The sequence below is a fragment of the Heterocephalus glaber genome, unplaced genomic scaffold, assembly GCF_053883595.1.
Source record: "Heterocephalus glaber isolate CG9 unplaced genomic scaffold, H.glaber_assembly_v1.0 deba00001600, whole genome shotgun sequence".
In the NCBI taxonomy this organism is placed as follows: Eukaryota; Metazoa; Chordata; class Mammalia; order Rodentia; family Bathyergidae; genus Heterocephalus; species Heterocephalus glaber.
In genome coordinates this window covers 30,099,152-30,126,925 of record NW_028258372.1, presented here as the reverse complement: position 1 = coordinate 30,126,925, position 27,774 = coordinate 30,099,152, and the positions used below count along the sequence as shown (strand labels likewise).

The 27,774-nt window shown below is 35.6% G+C and overlaps 1 long non-coding RNA gene across 4 annotated transcripts in view; it reads left to right on the top strand.

The window, feature by feature from the left end:
• LOC106010911 (uncharacterized) overlaps positions 1–27,774 on the top strand; it is a 169,453-nt gene that overhangs the window by 7,870 nt on the left and 133,809 nt on the right. For all 4 annotated transcript variants that reach the window (XR_015444193.1, XR_015444195.1, XR_015444194.1 and 1 more), the window contains 3 exons: positions 3,813–3,867; positions 5,704–5,864; positions 7,172–7,292. This is a non-coding gene — a long non-coding RNA (uncharacterized LOC106010911). The remainder of the gene's footprint in view (positions 1–3,812; positions 3,868–5,703; positions 5,865–7,171; positions 7,293–27,774) is intronic.

Here is a 27,774-nt window from a genome sequence, read left to right as displayed (position 1 = left end):
ATTGAGTAAAACGCATTTTTTTTTCTTCACTGCCATTTAGGAGGGACTGAAACCTCCCCTCTGGAGCTGTTATCCCTTCTCTTCTAACGGACACCCCCCCCTCCCCTGTCTAATTATAATGAAGCTTTCTCATTTTGAGACTTACAGTTTTTCAGTATACCAACTACTGTATTTTGTGTCTATCAGTAATATTTTTTTTACTGGACATTTGTTTTCATTTTCTTCAGTAGTTTTAAAATAAGACCACTTAATGCCAACATAACTACCTGGTGTACCCCAGTTTAGATGAACTGCATTTAATTTAGCAATATCCATTTTTTCAAAACTCCTTTGGATTTATTTTTCCAGAAGCTCCCATTTTCTGATGTTATGTCAAGTTTCAAAGTTCTGCTATCTGTGTTGTTTTCTTTATGAACAACATTCTAATCTCTCATCTTTAACAAGTGGTTACCTACAGGCTTGATCGGACTTTAGAAATTTTTCTGTATGTACTAGAGTTTCTATTAAACATTTTTTTCCCGATTAACAAGTTTTTTCATTCTCTACCTTTTATCTTCCTGTGAAAGCAGTTCTATATTTTTCTGAAATGAGAAATTCCCATTCTCTAAAGATGGGAATTTTCATCTGAAACATCTCTTCAATGATTCTGAATTTGTTCTTCATTGTCCTCTTATATTTTGAAAGCTGTTTTATTTGTAGCTACTTAAAACTGGTTGTGCTTTGACACATATTCTAAAGATTGAATATTTCTTATAATGTCAGGCTCAATTTGTTCTAAATGTTTAGATTTTTCTTTACTAAATCCTTTTCTAATAGTACATGTTTCAAGCCCACTCAAAGAGTTGGAGATTTCTCATTTGGTATTAATGGCCTCCAGATTTTCTGATAGTTTGTCCTTGAGCCTGGCTTCCATTAAAGTTGATTCAAGGCCTTTACATTCTTTTCAAATGAGGTTAACCATTTCAAAAATTTGATGTATTTCTTCTAGAAGGCCAAAAACTTCGTGTTTTCTTGTCTTTACTTGCATAAGGTGGGCTTTAAATTATTTTTTAAAAAAACTATGACTGTAAATAACACCATATCCCACAGCAATCAATGGGATCTGACTCTTTCTTGGTTTAAGGTCCTCTGACAGAGTTGCCACTGGCTGACAAAGTGTCTCTAAACCAGTGCAACACTATGCATCACAGGCATAAACAGACCTTGCATGATTGCTTAGGCTATTCTCAGTCAATTCAGGGTGTCAGGATTCTAATGGCCACAGTATTACAGAACACCAATGAACATTCTCCTTGGTACTAAATGAAAGCCTGATAACTATGGTAGTCCTCAAAGGAGGTATAGAATTGGGTGCAAATACAGTGTGGTATTGGATAATGTTTTCATAAAATGTTTCGTTTTATGACCCTGGGTATTATTTTACCAACAAAAACACAGAATAGTTCTTATTCTCAGAACCTCTTCATATCTGGCTGACCTTGAATGTACATAGGGAGGGGTGTGGACAAGTAGAGAAAGATTATAAAGGGCTCTATAAAAAGTTCCAAGTTACTTCATCAATTTCACCTTTAAGAAGCAAAGCAAGGCCGCCTGCTGTGCAAGCACAAGGACCAGAGTTCGATCGCCGGTACCAAAAAAAAAAAAAAAAGAAGCAAAGCAAGAAATAAGTGAAATTTTAAAAAAGATTTCATATCTCAGGAATCTGCAGCCATATTTAGCCAGAAAAACTTAATTTTCTCAGATTTTTATTGTATGTGGGAAAATGTTTGATGGGACAGAAGCTCTTCTGGGTGCTTTTGTTCAGAATGATACTCTCTGGAGGTATTAAATACTAGATCAGCTTTTCTTAGGCTCACTTATCAACTTACTCTTGTTGACAATTCTGTAGGTTGGCTAGGGAAAGCACTGGTTTTGCGTAGGCTGGGGGACTCATTTTGGTGAAGACCAGAGGTTAGCCAATGTGGGCTGGGCTGGGCTGGGCTGGGCTGGGCTGGGCTGGGTGGTTCCATAGGTGTAGATCTTGGCTGGGATTTCTGATGTGTTTATAGGTCACTTGATTGGGGTTGGTGCAACTCCATGCCTTGCTTTGTCCCACATATTTCTCATACTGATTCTATAACTGTGGGAAAGCCTGCCTCTTTCTTCCCACAGTAATGGCAGTTGTACAAGAAAGCCATTGGGAGAGCAGTTATTCAATTTGCATTTTCAGAAGTTCACCCTGATTATGAGCTATCAGCATCTTATTAGGTTCCCTTTTCAAAAAGTCATTGCTCAGACTCTAGATTTTCTGGAATTCATATAAAGAATAAGAGTTGATATGGTCATCCATTTCTTTTATTTGTGTGGCTCACTTTATCAAACTCCGCAAAGAAAAGTTGAAATACATGAGCTGACAGAGGTGAAATCCTGGGGAAAATCAATTTAGAAATTGCTAAATACATATTCTCAAATTACTGCACTTTACTGACAAGTGAGGACAAACTCTATAGCACATACTATTCAGTGGAAACAGAGACAGCTTAAGTCTCCAAGATGCTGATGAAGTAGGATGTAGTGCTGAGTAACTGCAGATTCCAGGTAAATTCTTCATATTAACAAACCTCCATTTTTCTCTGTAAAGAGGAAGAAATACATGAATAGATTACATATACTGAATCTGCTGGTGTAAATATAAATATTTTGTTTTCAGGTTTGGCAGGACTAAGATACTTTATTTGTGTGTGTGTGTGTGTGTGTGTGTATGTGTGTGTGTGTGTGTATGTGTGTGTTACTTGCTGCAGTTTTCTTGGAAGTACAGATCAACATTGGTGTTGCCAAAGAAGCAAGGAATAATGTACCAAGTCATCCCTCATTACATTACCAAAGATGATAAACCTTTAATCCTTGTTCTGAAATGCCAGCAGCAACTGAGCACTTCAGAATTTTAGTCAACTTGAACATTTATCTTCTGTTTTTCATCTTTAGGGTGGACAGATGCTGGCTGTTTTGCCCTTTAGGGAATTCTACAATCATTTCTTAGACTGGTGCATGACAGTGATAAAACTTGGGAAGAATCTGAAGGAAGCTTTTGGTGGTTTGTGAAGCTGCTACTAGGGGAGAGTGTCCCTCTTTCTATTAAATATTAAATACTTAAGGTTTATTTTTGCCATATAGAGCTCCTTAATGGAGTGCTTTTTTGGGGGAGGGAGGGGTATGCTGGGGATCAAACCAAGGGTCTAGTGTGTGCTAAGCATGCACTCTAACACTGAGCCATACTCCCCCCTGCAGATTGCATTTTGATTTGAAAGAGAGACTAGATCAGCTTCCCTCAGGGGAAGTGAGCTTGTGAGTAGGTGTGTATTGGAAGAGGGTAGGAAGGAGGGTAAGTGATAGTGGCCAAGAAACCAAAAGCTGAACAGAGCTGAGATTTATTATGAACAGGAGAACTTTCTCTGTAAATTTCTCAGATCTAAGCCAAGGAATCTTTGTAGAGATACTGAATTTGCTTTCCGTTTGGGAAATGTTCTACTTTCAGCTTCTTTTGCAGCATGTACTCATTTGTCCCATAAATATAGTTGTAGCTTCCAGGTCTTCTCCATTCTGCACATTCATGCTATGCATTCACTCTCTTAAATTCAGTTGTTTTCTGTAAGCTGATTCATCTCTATGCTTATCTTTCTGCTCATATAAAATCCTTATACAAGAGTAGCTAATTGTCCTAGATTGATTCAGTTAGATGCCTCAAAATCAGTGTAGACTAACCTATTATCCATAGTATTTAAAAAAAATCTTTGATTCTAAACCTTTTTCTCTACCTTTGTTCTCTATTGCAGTGAATGGTTACCATCGTCCACTTAATTGCCTAAGACAAGACACAAGACATGGGAGGTAGGCAGTAGTCACCTTTGAGTCCAACCTCTTTCAATTCTATATTGAATTTATCCTGCCTATTCATTTTACTTCTTAAATATAAACTTTTCCAATTCTACTTTCCCAATTTTCTCTCCATCTCTTTTATAAATTGCAGCAAGAATTCTAATCTCTCACATTCGAATCTATTTTATCTATTGAAAGATCTATTTTTCAGCCCATAGGATTTTTGCTAAAACAATTATCGTTGCTTATTCCTTGCTTAAAACTACTCATAGTTTTCCATTACCCTTAAGTTAAATTCCAAGGCTGAGAGAAGTTCAAAGAGAGATCACAAATTTAAAGCCAGGAAGGGCAACTTAGAAAGACCTTGTCTTAAAATAAAATAAAAGGATCAATTCAAGTCTCTGGGTTAAATCCTCAGTACTGGAAAAATAGATAATATGTTCTAAATTTCTTACTTTGAATTGCATGATCCTTTTTACCTGTCCCCTGAATGCCTTTCTAGCCTTATCTTTTATTATCCCTCCTTGTTCTCTATGGTATTTTCTTACTGAAGTTTTAAAGTTTCTTTTACAAGCCATGATACCTCTTTCTGCTAGTCCTTTTTGCTCATGCTTTTCTCTCTATTTGGATCTTTCTCCTGTTTTTTTTTAATCTATCATCTATATTATTCATCCTTCTTCAGTGTTAATAAGCTTTTTTTCTGGACATTACATACAAACTTTTCCTCCCTCCAGTATGAATCTGGTTGAAGTGCCTCCCTAAATACTCTTACAGTACCAGTAATTACTACAGTGAATTGTAATTGCCTGTTTGCTTATAGATACCTTTGACTAGACTGTTAGTTATTTTGTTTATTCTTATGTCCTGGCATATGGAAGATACTTGGTATTTCCCAAAGGACTGGATGAATGAAAATCTGAGTAAATGAATGAGTAACTTGTTACTTTTCCAGGAATTCTGCCATCTGGATCAGTGTGACTTAAATCAAAGGTTCTCATGCTCATGGAATGAATATATATATAATTGGTATTTACTCTATTTGCAATTCATGAGACTACTCATTTTTTGGTTCAAAAAATATAGTTCTTGACTATTGGGAATAGAATACTACTTGTTTATAAAACTACTTGACAGAGATACAAGTCAAGGGGAAAATTAACAATTCAGTGATATACAGGATATTCATTTAAACATCATGAACATGTGGATAGATAATCTCAACATTTCCTTTAGTAAAAATATTAACTCTGGATTCATGGTCTCATGTAAGCACAGTTGCGTTATTTGGATTGTTTTTTATTCAGAGTTACTGGCCAAGTATGGTGGTGCATGTGTATAATCCCAGAATTCTGGGAGGTTAAAGGAGGATCAACCCCAGCTTGGGCAATTTAAGCTACTTAATGAGATCCTGTCTCAAAATAAAAAATAAAAAAAAGGATTTGGGATGTAGCTCAATGGGTTCAATCCCCAGTACCAGTTTTAAAATGTTCAAATTTATCATAACAATTATAATACATAAAATTATAGTTTAGATAGTATCCTGGGGTTCAAACGAAAAAGGAAAACAAATTGGAAATCCGTAGTAAGAATGTGATCAGTTAGCCAGATGTAGCAGTGCATGTCTGTAGTCCCAGAGTTCTGGAGGCTGAGGAAGGAGGATGGTGAGTTAGGCCAGCCTGGAATACTTAGTGAGACCCTGTCTCCAAAAACCAAAACCAACCAAACAAACAAACAAAAAATGAGACTATAGTTAGTTGGGTCGCACTTGAAAAGTAACAAACAAAACAAAACTTAATTTTTGCTTTAAGACCATGACTTGAACCTCTCCTCTATTTGTTCTTCCTGTAGTCCATTGAAAGTACCAAAGATGTTAAAAAAAAGAGAGAAATAAAGAAAATCTTAAAGAGGAAAAATGATAGTATTGCCATATGAGAAATGAATACTCAAATATGTGAAGCACAGATGACCAAACTGAAGCAAAAACTTCTCAGAATGGAGCCTCTTCAGAAGTAAGTGGATGATTTCTTCAAGTCACTGAAAACCTTTCCATTTTGGAGAAAGAGAAGTTTTTTAAAAATGTGCTAGAGGGTAGTAGGTGAGAGTTAGACTATTTAGAAATTACAGTAGTGACCCACATAATATGTTTCCCCAGGATTTACTTGTGCAGTGTGATAAATGAACTTGTAGGTTATAGGGAAAAAAAGCCAAATGCTATTTAGAAGTTATTAGAAATTAGATATAACATATGAAAATCTATGGTCAAAGCCATATGTAGAAAATTATTCAAGACTTAAATTTTTAATATTGAAAATAAATTAGTATATGCTTGTTATTTAATGGTTTTGGGGAGTACTGTGTTAAGAAGGACTCTGAAGACAAGTCTGTACTGACCGAGGAGCATAACTCTAAATGACTAGTGACATCAGGGTGCAATGAATTTTTTAGATGAGTTGTATAAATCCATTAGTGGTTAGACAATTCCTACCTTGTCATGAGAAGTTCTCCCAGTCATTTTTTGAAGCAAAGATAATTCTCATCCTCAAATCTGATGAAGAAAACTCAAAATAGAAAACTAAATGTAAATTTCAATGAAAAGATGTAGATATCTTAAATACTTTCAGATAGGTTCCACCATAAATATTTAAAAGCAGGCAAAAACATTGTTTACAGTGAAATATAAAATTCTTGGCAGCTATGTTATGAAAACATTTATGTTGAGCTGAAATTAAATAAATTGTGGGCATTAATATCTGCCTAGCTTTGCCTATAACAGGACTAATAGTTATGAGGTGAAATTCATGTCTGTGGCAGCGTTGTTGACCTGTTATTACACGGAATGTGAGATATCAGTAGCATACAGAATGAAAGTCTGAGAACTAGCTGAAAGCTAAAGTAGAATGCCTAACACGTAAGTTTTGTTATTAAAGTCTTTGCTTCTTAATGTTTTAAATTAGTTATCTGTATGCCTATCTTATTTCCCTTTGCTTTCAGGAGATAAGAATTACAATTATGCACCTTTTTTTTTTTCCATCTAGGATAACCCTTTCCATAAAACAGGTGCTAAGAGGGCCAGTGATGTAGCTCAGTGGTTCTGCTGCCTGCCTTGCAAGTGCAAGGTCCCAAGTTTGATCCCGGGTACCAAAACAAACAAACAAACAAACAAATAAAAAACAGGTGCTAAGAAATATGTATTGGTTGAATCTATCCAAAATTGCTGTGGTATAATGAGTTCACTGTTCTTAGAGACAGGGATTTGGTTTCAAGTCCAGGTTGCTGATAATTAATTCTCTTTTGTCAATTTCCTTCCTTCCCTTAGGACTTCCCCTCTGAGGAGCCTCCTTGACAAGTCCTCTGCTCATTCCTCTGTGTTTCCCAATGAACCTGTGCCTCCCTCTGCTGAAGCAAATAGCAGTCTGCTATGTCTCTCCTGTGAGACAGTAGGTGCATTGTCTCTCACACCTTCTTTCTCTATCTGCAGAGATTATCCCTGGTTTGATACATAAGATGTGCTTACAAAGTGTTACACAAATGAAGAGTTTAATTTCTCTGAGGTTAAGGTTTTCCATCTCTAAAATGGGAATACTAATAATATATGATATTGGGGTTTCCAAGAACCTTCTTTAGAAAAGAGGCTGGCCCTTCCCTCTTTAATAATAACAGCAATAGGTTTTGTTATTGAGTACCTATTATATGTGCCAAATGCCAAATGCACTTTTATTGTATTATCATTATCTCTTTTATTATCTCGTTTGTCTTATGCCCTGTGTTAGTCAGCTTTCTATAGCTGTGACAAGATACTTGAGATAATCAATTTAAAAGGAGGAAAGATTTATTTTGCCTTGTGTTTCAGAGGTTTCGGGTTATGGTCACTTGGCTCATTTGTTTTTGGGCCCATGGTGGCGCAGTGCAATCACTGTGGAAGCATACAGTGGAACAAAGCTGCTCACCTCATGGTAGCCTGGAAACAAAAACAGAAGCGGCTGTTGGCCGCATGTACCTTCCTAAGGCATACCCTTATGATCCAACATCCTCCCACTCAGCTCTACATCTTGAAGGTTTCACTACTTCCCTCTAGTGTCACAGGCTGGCAACCAGGTCTTTACATGTGTTTTTCTGGGGACATCAAAACCATTGTTTCTCTTGTGTGAGAATTCCAAACTATATGAATAAGGAGAAAAATGGAGGATAGATATTAGGAAGTGGGAAGAACTTGTTCAAAAAGAAAGGGGAACAGGAGATGGGAGAGAGGAAAGGAAAGGAGATTTAAAGAAAAAAATAATTGAAAAAAAGGAAATAGAGCTTTTGTAAATGGAGAGGAAAAAGATTAGAGGGAGAGGAGGGCAGGGGAAAAAAAAGAATTAAGATGTGTTATATATGTGTAAATCCCCCATAATGAGTAGGGTCATTCTGTATTGCAAATATGTACTAATAAAAATATACACCCTTATAGGTGCTGTTATTCCCATTTTGTAGATTCTTGGAGAAGTGAAGAAACAGTCCCAAACCAATAGCAAGCATGTTTGTGGCAGAGCTTGGACTTGAATTCTAAGTGGTTAATTTTTCTCCAGAACTTAGCCACCATGCACTTAATGTTTCTATAGGATGCTCAGTTTGCTTTGTCATCAACAGGTCTCCTCATGGATACCCTGGCTGTACCATTATAGTCTCTAAAATATTGACCTTGAAAGTTACTGGTCAGACCCAGTCCCTAACACATTGCTTGGCACGTGGAAAGTGCATACTCAACATAAAATTGTTTTATGAAATAGTGAATTAGCTTTTAATGAAAAGCTTATAGATATTAGTAATCTGTGAATTAAACCAAGAGACTTTAAATATAACACCATTGTTTTATTTATGTATACAGAATACTACAAATATCTGTAGTAAACTCATGAAACACTTCTACTGTCAATACTGATATTTCAGTATTTAATATGAATTATGATCAAAATATATGGTGAATGTTTTAAGTTTTAAAAATTTATTACATTAAAAGACACATTGCCATTAATTCACCTCAGAATATTCCTCATAGCTTTGAACATACTTAGCCTATCATTCTTGCCACTTTCTGAAGCAGGTCTGGAGCTCTTTCATGACTGTACAAGGTGTGATAAAAAATACGTGGAATGCTGCTGCTTTGTGCCATCCAACACAAAGGTGGGCTCATAAAAACATTGCAGCGTGTCTTTATCTACCTTATTTATCTGATCTGGCACCATGTGATACCTGGCTTTTCCCCAAAATAAAAATGACTGTGGAAGCTAAACAAGTACAAACACATTTATTAGTACAGCAAAGATTCATACAAATATTTTTAGTTTTACTTAAAGTATATTACACATTTCACCAGAATATGTATGAATTTAATAAGTGTAAAATAAATGTATGTTTTTGTTTATAGCTTTTGCTTTTACATCTCAGTAAGATACTTAAATTTCTTGAAAAACTATGCAGAGCAACCAAGAAAAATATATGTCAAAAAATTTACATAATAAACTTTCAAAACTGAACTTACATAATTATAAATCATTGCCCTTCAGCGTTTGAAATATTAGCAGCTTTACAGTCTCTTATTTGAAATTGTTCTGTTTTAGGAACTTGTTCTATCAGTTAAAGAAATCTGGTGATATTTCAAAAATTTTAATTTCATTTAAAATACTAAATAGAATTTTCGTAGGCTGCTAACTTTTGCTACATGACGGTAAGATTTTTTTTTATTATGGAGATTGCCATATTGTCATCAGACAGGGTCCCAGAAAGTTTCCCTGAAGGGGAGATGTGGACCTCAACTTTGCTGGGGCAGGTTCTTAGTATCATTGCAGAAAAGCATTTCAGGACCTGTCAGTGAGAGGCAGAAGGCTGATTTACTAAGCAGAGTTAGAAAGTAAGAAAATAGGGAGGGGAATTCAGCTTGAGGAGCTGAAGGGGGTACAGCTCTGATGAAGAGGATCAGACTGGTCCGTTCACAAAAGAAGGAGACCACCCTTTTTGGATTAGCTGAAGTGGGCCAGGGTTGTTGATCATTATCTCAGTTCTGGTTTTGCAAGGTGGCTTCCAGAAAGTCCTATTCACTTAATTCTGCTCTCTATGAGATGATTATTTTGTTTGGGGCAGTCTCAGTCTTATGAAGGCTCTGCTGAAATCCAAGGTGACCATGGGTTTGGGCAAATGACTAGAGACTTCTGGGTGATCGTTGGTTGTTGACCATCCCTGTAAATCTCTTAACTTGGTGTCCTCAGTCTTGAAGGGGACGAGGTTGGATATGCTGTACACATGTAGGGCTAACGAACCTTGTATTGTCTGCCAGCTTTTAGACAAGCAACCCTAAATGATTAACATGCCTAGCTACATACAGAGCTGAGCAAAGATCTGACTCAAAGGTTTAAGGCAGTAAAGGAAAAAAATGCAAAATGAAGGTCAAACTGTGCTCTGATTTTGATTACCTATTGGACACCTGTAGGCCCAAGTGAAGAATCACTGTGCCTTTTTTTTTTTTTTTTTTTTTTTTAAAGCAAAAACCCCTTAAAGTCCTCTGCCTCAGAAGAAAAAACAAATCCTACTTTTGTGAGTAACAAGTTAAGGGCCCAGGAGTTTGTTGTCCTCTGTCTCTAAAGTGGTCTCTGTCTCAATATTACCAGTTGTCCCAAGAGATTCTTTGTATGTGTGTGGACAGACTTTTTATATATCCACAACTTCAAAGGACATGCAAATATCCCTAGACAGGGAAAACTGGGATTAGTTTTTTCTTTTCTTTTTCCTCTGACCCTTCCTTCCAATACCTCCTCTTTTTCTTCCCCCTCTTACTCCTCCTCCTCCTCTTTCCTCCCTCCTGCCTACTCTTCTTTTCCCCCTCTTCTTTTTCCTCTTCTTCCTCCTTTTGGTTCTCTTTTCCCCTCCTCTCCTCCTTTTTTTGTGTTGAGGATAGAACCAGGGGCTTGCATATGCTAGGCAAGTGCTTTATCACTGAGCTTCATCTTCAGCCCTTAATTTTCATTTTGTAAGTGAAAAACTTAAAAAAGAAAATTGATAATTGCTTAGGGATATTATTAAAAATGAAAATTCTTACATGTCTTTTCTAGAATTTGGTAGTTTTAAAAAAATTTTTGGTGTTTTTAAACCCTCCTCTTATGAACATCACATAAAATGCTTTGTGAAAAAAGAAAGAAAGAAAATAGGGGTGAGGATGTATCTCAGTGTCAGTACTTGGCTAGCATGCCCTAGCATATGTGAGATAATGAGTTTGACTCTCAGCCCTTAAAAAAAAGGGAGTTGGGAAGAAATGCTCTGTAAATTACAGAATGCTAGTAGCACACTAATGTATTATAAAGGAGTTTTTTTTAGTACATGAAGTTTGGAGAAAATATCCTTTAGCATTTATTGAAACTCAAGAAAGAACAGTGTAGAAATTCAGTAAAACTGGAAAAGAAAAGGGCTCTTTCAGGCAGTGAGAGGAATGTTTCTTTTGTCACTATCTCCTGAGAATCAAATCCGGTTAACAGATTCAGATGGTGGGTTTGGTTGTTTCAGGGTTGAGACATCCTCAGATTACCTCAGGTGATGTCACGGTCACACGAAATCTGAAAGGAGAGCCAGGAAACTCTGAGCAAGCCTGCAGTGTACAGAATCAGTAGCAGCCAGGGGAGCCAGGAGTAATTCTAGTCATTTGTCATGCTGGTGACTCAGCATCTCTCTCTGCATCCCTTGTTGATTTCTTCCTATTCCATCACTGGTTCCTTCTTTCTTCTCTCCTCCTTTCTCTAATGGCTTCTGTTTATTGCTTTTTTTTTCTTTAAAAATATAAGTGAATAACAATTAGTCAACCTTACTATATGTCAAGCAGAATCTTATTTTTATACTCACAGCAGCCTTTGAATAAGGAATAGGGTGTCTTTCTCATGTGACTTCCATTTTCCTAGTCCCCACATTGATGAACAGGGATGCAAAAGCCATCACAATAGGAAAATATTTACTGATGAACCAAAACCCAGCTCATTTTCCACTCAAAACCTTGTCCTCACCTAATATCAGCTTTGGTGATTAAAATCATTCATATACTATGTAAACATAATACATAGCATAATAGTAAAATTTGCAAAAGATGCAAAATTTCATGAAGTGGATGTCAGTAGGAAAGCTGTTGACAAATGAGGGCCTGGGATTGTTGCCAGTTAACAATTAGAGAAGATAAACATGGAAAATAAAGTAATAAACACGCTGAAAAAAAAAGACCAAAGTAGTAAAGTTTTGGGAACATTTTTAAAGCTTATATTAAAATTCACATGTAAAAAAATGTAAAATGTGAACTAAACTGTTATGCTACCATTTTGTTTCATCCCTCTTAACTCCATGACTTGACACTTTGTTCATTCTAATACTTGGAATATATGTGAGTATTATATAAATATGTATACCTTTAAAAATACTCAATTTAAAATTCTATTTTAAAGATAAAGTCCTAATCAAACATTTTTCTACCATTTGCTCAAAAATTTGTACCCTAACTGTAATGCATATATTTCAGGTAGCTTGTCTATTATCAGTTACTTTTGTTTTGAGACAGGATCTCACTGTGTAGCCCTAGGTGGCCCCAGTCATGATCTTCCTGCCTCTGCCTCTCAAATGTTGTGATTATGCCTTGCTATTACTCTTGTTTTTTTCATTTTTATAATGACTACCTTCTACGCTACTATTTTTTTAGTACATGTGTGCAGTACATAATGTTTACATTCCTTGTGGGGAGTTGGTACATATAGATAATAATACATCTCAATTCCTTTTATCATCCCCATTCTCTTCCTTCCCCATACCTCCAACTACTTAAAATTTTGTGGTTGGTAAGAGAACTGGGATAAAATATAAATGTGTAAGTTCACATACATTCTTAAGTACTAAGTTAAACTGTCTCTATGCCCTATTATTTCCCCTTTTATGTCCCAAATTAAAATTCCCAGAAAGATGTTTTTAGGTTAGACAGAGCTGTGATTTCAGAACATTCTAGAACCCATGTTGGACAGAGCTATGATTCTAGAATATTCATAAGCTGGCGACAACCTTCATAAATTGTTGTCCTGGAGTTAGGCACAGAGCCATGGTTCAATTAATTATTAGTTTCATGGCAAGGTGATATAATGCATATCTATTTACTCTCAAGGAATTGACTTCAGTTCTTTGGCAAAGTACTTTGAGTGTGGCACTCATTTTACATATTCCCATAAAAAAAATGAAACAAATAAAGCAAAGGCTCCTGACATAGCCTTTCTACTGTGCTATCTAAATAAAATCTTCGGCTAGAGCTTCACTTCATTCATTCATTCATTCATTTTCAAGGTGCTGCAGATTAAACCCAGGGCCTTGAGCATGAGAGGCCAGTTGTCTACCAGTGAGCTACAGTTTCTTAAGAATTTTTCAAATCAGGGTCTGTCAAAGTTGCCCAAGTTGTAGCTTCACATTTACAAAGGAATGAATTATAAACACAAGATTTCAGTGTTCTACTCCCTGTTCCACATAGTCTTTCTCTTACTCTGAAGGACTGTGTTAATTTTGGTTCTTGAAAACTGATTTTGTTATTCTATTATTCAGAAATACATGTTGGAAATTTTTGGTTGATGGAGTATTATGTAATTGAGTATAAGCATTAACGTAGGCCAGATTTTTATCCTTAATGGGTTCCCAAGGTTTTCATGGAATAAGAATTAGGCTCCTAAAATATAATGGCAGTAATTTTCAAGTAATGTGTGCTCAAAGAATGATCTGATGTCTAGTAGTTGGTGGCTAGTCCAGCACTAGAATAAGTCTCCTCACCCCTGGGTCAGTGCTTTTCCTCTCTGTAGTAAAGAGTGAGAATAGGCAGGAATGAGGAGCGGAAGAAAGTTATCTAATAATCATTAAATGCCAACTTTGCGCTTAATGTTCACAGTCAGAAAGTGCTTTTTTTTTTTTTTTGGATACTGGGGATCAAACTTAGGTCCTTGCATTTGTGTAGGAGGTGGCGAAACTACTGAGCTAAATCCCCAGCCCAGAAAGTGCTTTTAAATTAATCTTTTCTCTGTATCAAGATTAATGATATCTTTTGTTTTTATTTTGTTTTCATTTTTCATATCTATCTTATAAAGAAATTATAGAAAATCAATGCAGACACAACTAGGGAAATCAGTTGTCAAATTAAATAGTCATCTGTTTATAATCAGGAGATTACTAAAATAATTAACAAAAGGAAATTGCCTATGTTAATTATCTCTTTTATTCAGGTCAGAGCAGCATTAAAATATCTGATTTTCTCATCTTGTTTCATCTAATCCTTTTCATTTAAAAATGGTTTCTTAACTATGATAAATCCCTTTAGATTACTGTAGGCTTTTAAGAAATTTTTATTTTTTTGGTCAGTACAGTTTTTATACTTTTCTTTTTGGGAAAAATAATACTTGGTCCTAGGAATTTAATTTAAAAAGAAGCTAAAAATAAAACAAAAACACCAGTCAGGAAAGACTCAGCTTTGAGGCAACTGATAGCTTATCATACACTAAGTGATCCTTATATTCAAAATCATTATGTTTTACTTGTCATAGGTTAGGCTCAAGGATTTCTTTTGATAGTGAGAAAGCAATGATAAAATTCTATCAATTTATATCTTTTGGACTGATGTGCTTTTTTATTATTTACATTCATATATTCAGGAATGTGTAGTTTCTGCAGAAAAATTTGTTATAGATAATAACTTGTAACTAGTAATTTTTTTCTGGACAGTTATTTGGAGTGGAAAAATTCTAAAGCTTGGACTGATTTTCTTATTACCTATTTTATATTTAAACCAAATTTATTGACTGAAAAAGTAAGCTTAAGAGACTTTTTCAGTAAATTCTTGAAATAAATCAAAACTTTTTTTAGATACATGTCCTTGCTATGAATGCTTATCAGAATGGCATTTTGTAACTCTTGGTACTTTCCTGGTTTTCCTGGCGGGTCATTTGAGAAAAACTAAGAGAAGATTCAAGATGAGGAAAAAAATTTTCTCATGGCAGTTGTATTTAATTTTTAAGTCTAATAAAAATCTGTGGAAATATCATGTCTATCTTTAAAACAAAAAATATCAGTGACTCTCTGACTAATCAATAGGGGAAAAAAGGAGAGTTTCCTTGGAACTGAAGTTCCATTTTGTTGAAAGAAGTGTATGCAGCAAAACATTTCATTTCACTGTGTAGATTAAACTTAGTTCTAGTATATTAACTTATCATGCAACTCATAATACATAACATGCCATTTATTTTATCAAAAGATTTAATAGGTTTTGGTTATATATTTGATTTACTTAGCTGAATCACTGTAACATAAGATTAAATAGAATTTTTGGCTATTTTTATCACTTTTGCACATTGTCTTATCTTTAAGACCATATTGAAGACAAAATGTTTTATGTAACAAATGTTAAACTAACTGAAAAGTGTTAAGAACATTTATTTTTTAATGTTTGTATGGCATCTTCAAATATTATGTTTGCTGTATCAGCAATTTAGGCATATACTACAGTAGCTACTAATTTAGGTATTTATGTTATCAATGAAAAAATAATGCAACATGTTTAATGAGAGGAAAAAATGGGGATAAATATGATGTTTATATCTTTATTCTGTTACTAAGTTTGATAGCTCAGGCAATAAGATTGAGTACATATTCCTGCAAATGCAAAATAATATTTATCCCAGATAGTCCCAGGCATGACTAGGTGTTCCATAAATACTAATTTCTGTCTTTTTATGTACTTAAAATCTTTTATTATTTTATATATGTAAAATATTATATAAATTAAGAGCTTTTTTAAATTTTAAAGGTTTTTTTTTTAATATAAAGGTGTTCTGTTTTTAGAATCAGTGAGTTAAGAATCCTGCTTTTTCAAAATTCTTTTTCACTCTTCCTAGTTAACCTTGTATTCTGTACTGCAGAGATTGATATTTGGACTAGCAGTGCTCATTAGCCACGTATCTTGATAAAGGCCAAGTGTGTACATGCCAGACATTCTCAGTACTTGGGAGCAGAACATCCTGACTGAGCCGGCATGTCTCTGCACGATGGGACTAGTTGGAGGACACAGAGTTTCTAAATTTAAATCAAGGGTTTAACACTGTCAGGGACCATCATAAGGACAGAAGACAAACTCCTGGGCCCCTAACCAGTTTCTAATTAAAAGTATGGTTTGTGTTTTCTTATGAAGCAGTCAGAGACCCGAAAGTTGATTTTGCTAAAAAATGGTGATTCTTCCCTGGGGCCTACAGATGCTCAATAGCTAACTAAAAGCAGAACACAGCTCCACCTTCATTTTTTATCTTTTTCTTTTGTTACCTTAAAACTTGAGTCAGATCCTTGCTCAGCTCTACATATACACATGTTAGGGAGTATATTGTCAATGCTTACTAGGGTCAGATGTAGAAAAGTGCAAAAGATCTGCCCGTCCACATGCTAGAGATCCGAAGAATCCAGCAGAGGCCCTGGATCCCTCAGCAATGTCCCATCCAAGTTTGCACTAGGGCCAAGGAATCCCCATGGAAGAGTGAAGGATCTGTGCCAGAAAGTCCAAGGGCCAGCGAAGGAGGCTAGCGAGATTGCGCTGGCAGACTGAAAGGCCCAGGTCGGCAGCTGAAGCATCCACACAGAGAACCAGGGAACAACGGCCAAGGCAAAGGCAAAGACCAGAGCTCCCCGCTGAAGTGTTTGTGCCAAAGGCCTGAAGACAAAGAACGCTCAGGGCAAAGGCAAGGACCAGAGCTCTTTCCAGAAGAACAACAGCTGTCCTCAGGGAAGATGAACTCAGACACAGTGGAAGGTTTTTGAGGGAAATCAGCATAAAATCCTCCCACCCTATTCTCCTTTTATACTGTTCCCCAGAACCACTCTAACTGTAACGTGGGTGTTCCCACTCAAGTTGACCATTTATTAGTCACCACAGGGAGTGTCTGTCTAAAAGCTGGCCCATCCTAGCACATTCATGAAAGTTCTCATTTCTTTGCTAATGGACTGCTCTGACCCTCTTCATCTTAGTAGTGCCCCCTTCAGCAACTTAAGCTGAATTCCATATTTTTCTTAGTTTCCAATTCTGTCTAATCCACCTATGTCTCACACTGATGTGTCCTGGAATGCTTTTCTATAACAGTGAGTTAACCTATTCCATGTGGTGAGTTAAGGTGCCCATCTCCTCTTTTGGAAAGAGAACCTGATAAGTGATAGTGGACCCTAATAAGTGATAGTTTGACCAGAAAAGAATTGCAAGGTCAAACACAAATTTTTAAATACTGATAAAATACTTAGAAAGAACAATTCTGTGAGAAGTGCACAAAGTGATCCCTAACACTGTAATGCATGATTGTGTTTTGTTTCATTGCTTTGTATTGGAAGAAGATTAAATGATATATAAGGTGAATAATGGCTTTGGGTGGGAATAGCATTGTGAAGGATGAACTAGTAAAAGCCTAATGGTTAAAGAAAACCCATTGATCATATCAATCTTAGTTAAGGAGAAATGGTCATTGTAGTCAAACTTCACCAAACTTTTTGTTTTTGAAATCTGATTCCTGCTTCTTTTCTTTTTCTGTTATTTATACACTGCATGAAAGCCAACCAAGTATGCTGATAAGACACAGCTCATAAAATAACTGTCCATCTTCACTGCACTGAAGCCCCTTGCTCTTATTTGGGTGGGGGTGGGTAGAAGTGAGGCACTTGGTTTCTTAGTTTGCCTCTTCATTGAGACCAATTCTAGTAATATTGTATCTGTGTTCTATCTGTATAATCGGGTGACATAGGCAATAGTTGGGAGTATAAGGTGGAGTTCAGAAGGTGGAGTTGAGTAGTGACTGAAGATTCACAGTAACTGTCTCTGACAATTACATTCTAAAAGTGGTACTTGATAGATTGAGCAGAGATATGACTTTAAGGAATTGGATTTCAGTTGAGATTGATTTTGCTCCCAGGGAGCAAAATGCCTAAAGATATTTTTCTTTGGCTTACCTGTTCTTACCTGTTCTTCCCTCCCTCACACTCCACCCTGCTCAAGCCCAGGCCAATCCTCTTTACACTTAGTTTTATTTCAGTGAACTATGTTAAAACTATGAAACAAAATATGAGCACGCATTGCAAAAGTAAGTGTTAACAGGAAACACAGGAGGGTGTGTGTGTTGTGTGTGTATGTGTGCTACTGACATTGGAAGGAAGAGGCCAGTGAGTGTTAAACATTCTACAGTGCACAGGACAATACCCAGTGAGTAATGATCTAGTACAGAATGTCAGTAGTGCTGAGGTTGAGAAACCGTGCTGTAACAGAACTGGCTTTTAAGATAATGAATATAAAGAATTGAGCATATTACTATATTATTTTAAAAAATGTCTTGTCTTGAAAATGACATTTAGAAAGTTTTAAAAAGCTAAAGTTTGACAATACCTATCTAAGCACTGTTCAGTAGAACCTTCATTCTTTCATTCAAAAATATTTATTAAATGTCTGTGTGAGCCAGTCATGTTCTAGGTATTCAATGTGAGTTAAGCACCATTAGAGTTGATGTTATTAAACATTCAAATTATGAAACTAACTGCCCACACTTCCCATTCTGAGCCTATGGTTGTTACTGGAGTTCTGGGGTGCTGTGGGCTCCTACAGATTCTTTCTAGGTTGTTGTTGTCCTGCATAAAGAATTGGTCAAGAAAAGCATAAAAGGTAGTGAGGTTTTACATTAAAGATAGGGAAAGATAATATTCGGTGGAATGAGTGATGGCCAGTTAAAAGTAGGAAAAGAAGTATGTTTGGCAGATTGCAGGAGCCCCTAAAAGAGCTTACTGTGGCAATGAAGTTAATGGGTACAGTCTTTGATATCTCCTATTTCTTAGGCTGACATCAATTCTAGGCCATTCTAACAAAAATCTGGTTTATTTTGTGCCAGGTTTGAAGGTAGCATTATTTGATTAGTCCCAGATGCAGCCCTTTGGAACTTTTTCTGTGCATGGGTCTTGGATCTCTTTGATTGACAGATCATACCAATTTGCCCAGCTGGCTGGCCATGCCCTAAACTCCTGCCTCATTATTGCTAAGCCTTCTGATAAAAGTGTGTGTGTGTGTGTGTGTGTGTGTGTGTGTGTGTGTATGTATCATGTATCCAAAGAAGAATGTACATGTACAATTTAGGCCAAAGCCCCTGTTCAACTGGCAATTACATTTCTCTGTGTGAAGTAATACATTAGAATTATTGTCTGACACCAATGTTTTGTCCCTATCTCTTGCCACATGATGTTCTGTGCTTCCTTGAGACTCTGCTATCACCAGGTGAGGTACCCAAACCTTGTATCTTCAGAATCCCTTATAAGAGAATTTGTTTATCTGAATGATCTACCAGATCCATTTGGTAGCCTAGAAGAAAGAAGATCTTTCTTTAAAAATTTAGAAGAGACTACCATATACAATTTTTCAAATAGTTGAAAAATGAAAAGAGATGGAATTACTGAAGAACTGCTCAGTGAGAAGCAACTTCAAATAGACACCTTAGAGAACATAATCACTGTATCAGGAACATGAGGTGGACAGATCCTAAACATGTAGTTCCACTTGAGGTTGGTCAGGATGCCTTGGCTGAAGAATGTGGAGCTGATGGTAAGTCATGCTTCAGTTTTACTGAAGCTGAAATGCTGTATCAGAGGTAGAATAGCAGAATTGTCATATAATGCTGAAGATTAATTCATTTTCCAAGTACTTTCATTTCAACAATTTAGAGTGCCAAGTACTGCTCAAAAATTAGAAAAAGACTGATACATTTACAGAAAATAGCATAAATGCATATATATAATATTTCATAGAGAAAAGGATAGTTTTATAGTTATTGGAATAGGACAAATATTCACTGCTGCTTCTAATATCTTTTATCCAGCCTTGGATTAAATACTAAAGAAAATCTAGTTAGAATTCTGTTATCTAGGCTCATATTCTTAAGTACTGGGAATAAATGATTATGGTGTTTCACCTGTATATTGCTCCACACTAGTGTCTGCATGTGTTTGTGTGTGTTTAAAATCACTAGTCATATTAGTCAAGTGGAAATTAATTGCATATTACCATTGGAATGAAATATATTTCTTTGTATATCTGACAGGACATATTTTCAATAATGATTTAAATCAATAAATATATAGTGAAAATTAAAAAGAATTGATATCTTAAAGGTTTATTTTGCACAAACCTTTATTTCTTAAAGGTTTATTAGCATTCCTGAGTTATATCAGTCTGGGTCATTTATGATATTACATTTTTGCTCTCATGTGGCTGAGTGCCACAAACCCCAGTGACCAATTTACTGAAGTGTATGTGTCATTGTGGTGTCAGAATGGTTGGCCCTCTTATTTTTTCCAGACTCTTACTTTTTCTCAGTGTGTACTTTAAATGAACTTCTAAAGATAAATCATTTTTTCTAGTTATTATTATTTATGATTTGATACAGAGTCTCGCTATGTATTCCAGAATGGCCTTGAACTCACTAAGTAGCTCAGGGTGAGCTCAAACTCACAGTGATCCTCCTGCCTCAGCCTCATGAGTCCTGAGATTATAGGCTCCCATGCTTGGCTAAATTATTTATTTTTAATAGCAAAATAAAATGGATCAATACATTAAACTTCTTAGTGCTTATAGACTTTTTAGGTGTGTCATTAACATTTTTCTTCATTATATTTATATAGCCTATTGAAATCATGAGCTTGATAATTTTTATAAAGAAGTACTCCACTCAAAATAATGCCCTTTTCATTGAACTCGTACAGCATTTATTATTGAAATACTTTTGGATTTAAGATCATTCTGACTTTTGCTGCTATTCAAATTGATGTGTATTCAAGGTATAATTCAAGTAGAATGTAAATCCCAAAAGTATATACACTAGGTCTAGGACTGCGCACCTCCCTGGTGGAAAGAGTATTTGCTGCTGTTTACTCATCATGTACTGGGTATCAAGTGATTTGTAGGTATAATCTTATAGGTAGTGAATATGTTCAGATTCATTATGTATTTTCAAAGTTTGCATATAAGTGAAGCAATCCATAGTAAAGTTCAAAAAAATGCTTATACCATTTAATAGAAAATGAGTAGGACTCCCTATCTGTGTCCCACAATTTGTGGCAGCTTATTTTTTTCTTCCTCATTGTCTCATATCCCCTGAGACCTTTCATACTTGTCTGATGAGAATGTCCCAAATTTCTATCTCCAGAAAAACTGATAGACTGATGGATGGCATCATTCTGAGCTGCTGCTGGAAGTGCTGCTGCTCTGGGTGTCACTTCTGAGACATATGCAGCCTGGGAAAACCAGAGTAAATGGCTTTTCATTGCCACTCCTTTCAACCCATATAGTGGTTCCTCAGAGGACTGCATCAGGTGGAAAGTCATCAGCTGTAATCTGTGCCTAGAGTCAGACCTCTTCCTAGTTTCCCATGGACAAAAACAGTTTTACCCTCAAAGCACTGCTAAGTAAGACTGTTAACACATAGACAAAGTAAGTCCATTAGTCCACAGGATATTACCCAAGGTTTTGGAATTAACTTGGGGTATGAGGAAAAACTGTACTGCAAGGAAATTAGATATTTACAAAGAATGGACAGGAAGGTTTTGTTTAATAACCATGAACTCCTAAGAGATGAACCAATCTCCTACCCCAATAGGCCATATCTGAATTAAATCCTCTCTTTACCAGGTATCCTCTATACTTACAATTCTAAGAAGTAATATCTCCATTTTACATATGAGGGATGGAGGGCATTCACAGAGGCATAGATTGCACAGTCTGGGTGGTGAGTTAGTGAGTAATAGGTGTGGCTGAAAGCCAAATCTAGATTCTTCATCCAAGGCAGTTGTGCTTTTTTCTCTCCTGAGCTACCTGTCACTTTTAAAGTTCTTTCATTTTTCCAGACCCTGAATGGCCAAAGGCTACTGCAGAAACTCTTGTAATTACTTTGAGGATTGTTCTGTAAACATAATGGGCAACTGGTAAATATAGTTTATTTATATAAATACATCATAGGAGAATTTGTATCTTAATATGTGATACAGAAAAAGAATTGTGTAAAGCCAATGATAATCATTTTATATCATTCAAAGTTATAAGTACAACCACTGTGGAAATCAGTATGGAGATTTCTCAAAAATCTAAAACTAGAAATTCCATTTGACCTAGCTATCCCTTTCTAGATATCTCCCCAAGAGAGCTAAAGACATCATATTATAGCAATACATGCACACACATGTTTACAGCAGCACAATTCATAATAGCTAAATCTTGAATGCAGCCTACATGTCCACCAATAGATGACTGGCTAGAGAATATGTGGTATTTATATACAATGGAGTGCTACTCTGTCATAAAGAAGGATAAACGTGAGTCATATGTAGGAAAATGGGTGCACCTCGAGACCATCATGTTAAGTGAAATAAATTGGACACACAAGCTTAAATTTTGCCTGGTTTCTCTTATCTGAAAAACCCAAAATATGAATGATGAGCAAAGTAAAAGATAGACAATAGGAAGTAAGGAGAAAGATCTTCTCAAATGGGAAGGAGTTCAACAGATGGAGGGGGGAGGGAAAAGGAAGGGGATGAAAAAGAATTAAGATGTGTTGTGTACATGTACCAACTCCTCACAAGGAATGTAATCATTATGTACTACAAACATGTACTAATAAAAAATAAATAAGTTGAAAAAGCCCAAAGTTACAACATAATGAGTTATTTTCATGTGCTTTATTCTTTTTTCCTATGCTTGAAAATTAATTCTTCTTTTTAAGTGTGTGCACTTTTATTAATTATGGAATAATTCAAGTACAGAAATGTAGATAAAGGACAATATGGACATATTAACTATCATCCAGCTCATTAAATTAAAAATTACACATATGATTATTGCCCTGTGGGTCCCTCTCTGGTCTCATGCTACATGTTTTCCCTTCTGACATCAGAATTCTGAAGCAAGGTCATACTCCATTTGGAAGTACTAGCAAATCCATTTTTTGCCTCTTTCAGCTTCAGGCGAGATCAGCATTCCCTGAATTATGGTTGCACATGTCCCTAATCTCAGCCTCTGTCTTTCCATCACCAACCCCTCTGGGTATTATGTCTTCTCTTTTCAAATATTCCCATCTCTCTCTTAAAGGATGCTTGTTATAGGATTTAGTGCCTACCTGACTAATACATCTCAATATCTTAATTTAGTAATAACCTATAAAGATCCTTTTGCCAAATAAAGTCATATTTGCAGGTCCTAAGGGTGAATGAATGGATAGATTTTCTATGTATGTATGTATGTATGTATGTATGTATGTATGTATGTATCTATCTACCTATCTATCTATCTATCTATCTATCTATCTATCTATCTATCTATCTATCTATCTATCATCTGTGGCACTGAGGATTGAACCCAGAGGGTTCACATTGAGCTACATCCCCAGATCTTTTCTTGTTGTATAATTCCTTTGTGATATAGTCTTGCTAAGTCACTAAATTACCCATGCTGGGCTTAAACTTTTGATTTTCCTGCCTTATCCTCCTGGAGTGCTGAGATAACGGGCATGCATCGCCATGCCTGACTGTTTAATTTAATACACCTTATGTTTCATATCTCAACTCTAATATCATCTCCTCAAAAGATATTTTCTTTATTTTATCTTTTACATAATCTCATACGTGACACTATCTTAATAATTTACTCTTTTACTGACTCTTGTCTCTTCTCATTGAAAATATAAAATCTGTGAGGATAGGAGCTCTGTTGTATGTATTACTTTATCCAGGCTGGTAGTCTTGGTAATGCGTACCCCTAAAACTTTATTGTTTGTGACTGGTGTCTATTGTGTGTGTCCATTCTAATTGGTCCATGTAATATTATACTCTTGTTAGGTATTTTAAACATCACTTCTAACTGTACACCTACTTCTTATAAAAGTGTCTGGCTCACGGTGGACTATCAGTAAACAATTTCTGTGTTAATTAACTTAACGATGGTATTAAAGAGAACAGATGGGGATAGAGATTGATTCAGTGGCCAGATTGGGGGGAGATTTCTATATCATGATGAGAAGTTTGGCCTTTGTCTTGAGAAAATATATTGATTTTGGAGTTCTAGGTAGGGAAGTAATATTTTGAGATTAAAAGCACTTGAATTCAAACTGAGTTATCCTTAGATATTTTTCTCCTCTACTTGAACCCCTAAAGTTTAGTAAGAATGAGATGGAGAGACATGAACCTTTTTGTTGTTGAGGTAGACATATGCTAATAAATTAGAAAACCAGACTTTTCTTTATTTTCCAAGAAACATCCCAGATCTATATGATTGTGTGTGTGTGTGTGTGTGTGCACGCGTGCATGTGCACACACATATCAACTTGACCCTGTGAAGATTTTGGATTAAATATCGTGAAATAGGTTGAGATTATTTCCATTGTAAATAGTAGAAATTGACTGACTAATGAAGGAAATGTATCATCCTCCAGTGTTTTGATACTGGAGTACCTCTTATAATCTAAAGAATAAGTGCACAACTAAATATGGAAAGATCAAGAACTGGACTAGCTCTAAGCTTAGTAACAAGTGATTATAGACATTTTTGATAGAAATTGGCCATTATTGTAATTTGATGCCAGCTTTTGGGTCTTACAATTTAAAATTTCAGAAGTGTTTTAGGCTGAGATTTCTCTTTAATCTACTTTCAACTGATCTTTGTCTGTTAGTAAGAATCAAGGCTGCTGATAGTCCAAATATATATTCTTCCTCTCCTCTCATAGTAATAGGATCTCTGATTTTAGCTGAGTATTTGATCACATAGAATAGAGACTATTTTCTGAAAGTTCCATTGCCTAGATATGGCTACATAATAAGTCTGGCCAATGAGACGTAAGCAGGTGTGCATGTAGTGCCTCTCAGCGGCTTTCCTACAGCAACAGTTTCTTTTTGGACACTTCATGGAAATGTAGTTGTAAAGGCTGCAGATCTAGTAACATCTTGGCCCATAAAGATGTCAGAGATGCCATAATGGTCGTTAAAGGGAGTTTGGGATGATGAAGACTTTGTATATTAGAGCTACCATACTTGTCATGAACTTTACATGTGGGCTTTTACATATGAGGCAGGTATGTATATTTTATCTCTTATATTGTTGAAATTTTGGATCTACTACTTAAAAATTAGATTCTAACCCATACCAAAGGGATTATCATAGTTTACAGTATACTGAAAATCTCCTTTGTATTTTTAATAACAGATATGGATTTAAAAATTATTTGTTTGTGACTTTTTTCATTATAGGAAGGGAGATTATAGATGTGCTCTGACTTTTGGAAATGGAAGTCTTGTTGCTCATCTCTGTATTTTTTATTATAGGAACTTTATATATTAAGCAAATTTCTTTTATTCCTATCATATATATTACTAATATTTCTCTATTTTGTCTTTTGTGTGTTTTTTCTTGTTTAAATCTTTTTTCACAAATGTTTTAATTTTTTTAAAATTAATTTTTATTGGTACATTTTTGACATACATGATCACCCGCATCATAGGGAATTTGTTCCTTTACATAATGTATCTTAATTTTTTTCTCATTCCCTTCCCTTTCTTTCAACCCTCCTTCCCCTCCCCATTTACAAAACTTTGTTTCTATTGCTTTCCTTCCATTCTTTTTAATTTTTTATTGTAATGCCCTTCCTTCTCTTCCCTCTGCACCCTCCCTTGTCCCCCTTCCCATTTGAACATTTTCTTCCTACTTTCCAATATCTATCATCCATTTTAATCCCTATTTATTCTTTGAGTTTCTCACACAAGAGAAACATGCAATGGTTAAACATGTGCATCCAATCTATTTCACTTAAAAGTATGGCCTCAAGGTGCATCCATTTACCTTAAAATAAACCTTTCCTTTTTAAATTGTCAGTGTCAGTATTGTGTCTCAGCAATGAGAAAGTAAGATACATATTAAATCTCAAAATATTCTTCTTTAAACCATTTTACAATATAAGTTTTGCAAGGCAGAGCATAGGGGAAGAATAACTTCCTGGGTGAATTCTAGAAGCCTTTTCTGATGGTTATAAAATATGTCTATAAATTCTTTGATAATCCTGCTCCCTGAAAAATGTGGGTGCTAATTTTCTCCCATTCTGGAGTGTGGGCAGGATTTTGTGATTCATTTCCAGTGAATAGGAGTGGCAAACAGAGGATGTCTCTGATAAAGTATGTTAGAGTTTCAGGCATAGTTTAAAGGGCTTGCTCTAGAGTAACTTTCTGCAGAGCAAATACATAACCAAAACACATTGAAGAGAAGGAATTATTTGAGTTGCTTCTTGAAGGACTACTAGCAGAATTTAATTTCTTTAGTAAAGAAATTAGAGAACACATTGTAAGTATAGTGCATGGGATATGTAAAGTCACAAAACGTTCTTACTTATTCATGAATAATTTCCAAAAATCTAATGAGTTTGATGAAATGAGGAAATACTATACGTGGTGAGGAGTTGCATGACTTGGGATTCAAACTTGTGAAATATCTTTTGTAAAGCTAAGACCTTTAGACTTTGTCCTGAAGGCTGTGTAGACATGAGAGGTTTTAATCATGGTTCAATATGATAGGATTTGAGTTGGAAAACAATAAATAAACACAAATAATCTTGTGTTATAGTTGGAACAAGTGGGTGAAAAAGAGACTGAAATGATGCTATCATTTGAGAGGTGTTGAGTTATATCTAATCTCTGGCAGTAGAAGTAGATGAAGTATAATTCAAGGTGTTTTTAAGGTTGAATTGATACTGAAGCCTCAGAATCAAATTATACAACTGAATTAAATGAAGTTGATTAAATATTTCTGGCAAATATTGATATTATATATTATACCATAAACATGTATTAATTTAATGAGTAAGGAAAATTATGCAAAGAAAAGAAAATTTTGGGGAAGAATACAGAGCATTATATTTAGACAATAATATTAGATTCTACACTTCCCTTCATATTTAATGAAGCCATGAATAAGAGGGTTTTAGCCAAATCCTTCCAGTACAAGTCAGTATCATGAGACATTCTGTTACCTAGAATGTGACTGTCAAGTGAGAAAGTTGGAACAACTTATTCAGTTCTGAGATAACAAAGGTGTGAAAGAGAATGATAGGAAACAATTGGTCCAATTTCAGGAACATTGAGACTGCTGCTGAATCTTTTGTTTGTACTTGTTCTGTCAGGATCACACAATTTAAAATAATCTTACATAAAAGAAGTATGTTTTTCTTTGCTTTGGGAGGTCCAAGTGCTGAATGGTGTGGGGTGGGACAGGATTCCAGGGAGCCCTCCTACCTGCATCCTCTTCTCCACTCCCAATAGTTTCTAGGGCACCCCAGGTGTGCATCAGAACCAGAGCTCCATGGTGGGGGATGCGAGCTACTTCAGAAATTCTCCCTTGGTGATTCTAATATGGCTGTATTTCACCTTATACCATCTTAGTTTCTACTTCATCTTAAAAAAATCACCGTTCCAATGCCAGCAGTTAAGCACCCAAACATAACTCCTCTGCACTGAAAAAGGTATGAAGTTAAATTTATGTTGTAAAAAGTCCTTGTCTTATGTACATCTGAATGTATGTGTCATAGATTTTTCATTTGACCTCAGAGCTGTTTTAAATAGGATTTATATGTCTCTAGGAACACATCTAGACCAAGGGCAAATATAAATGTTTTTGGTTGCTCTGGGAAACCTAAGTATGTGTACTACACTACAGCTACTTTAGCTTTACTGAGGCAGTACAGAGCAGAATGATTTGGATTCCAAACATACTGGCTTGTTCAACTAAGTGAGAGATATTAGCAATTAATTTACATGTCTGCATTTATAGACTTAGTAGTCAGTAGTGTTAGATGCCAACTGGAGCTA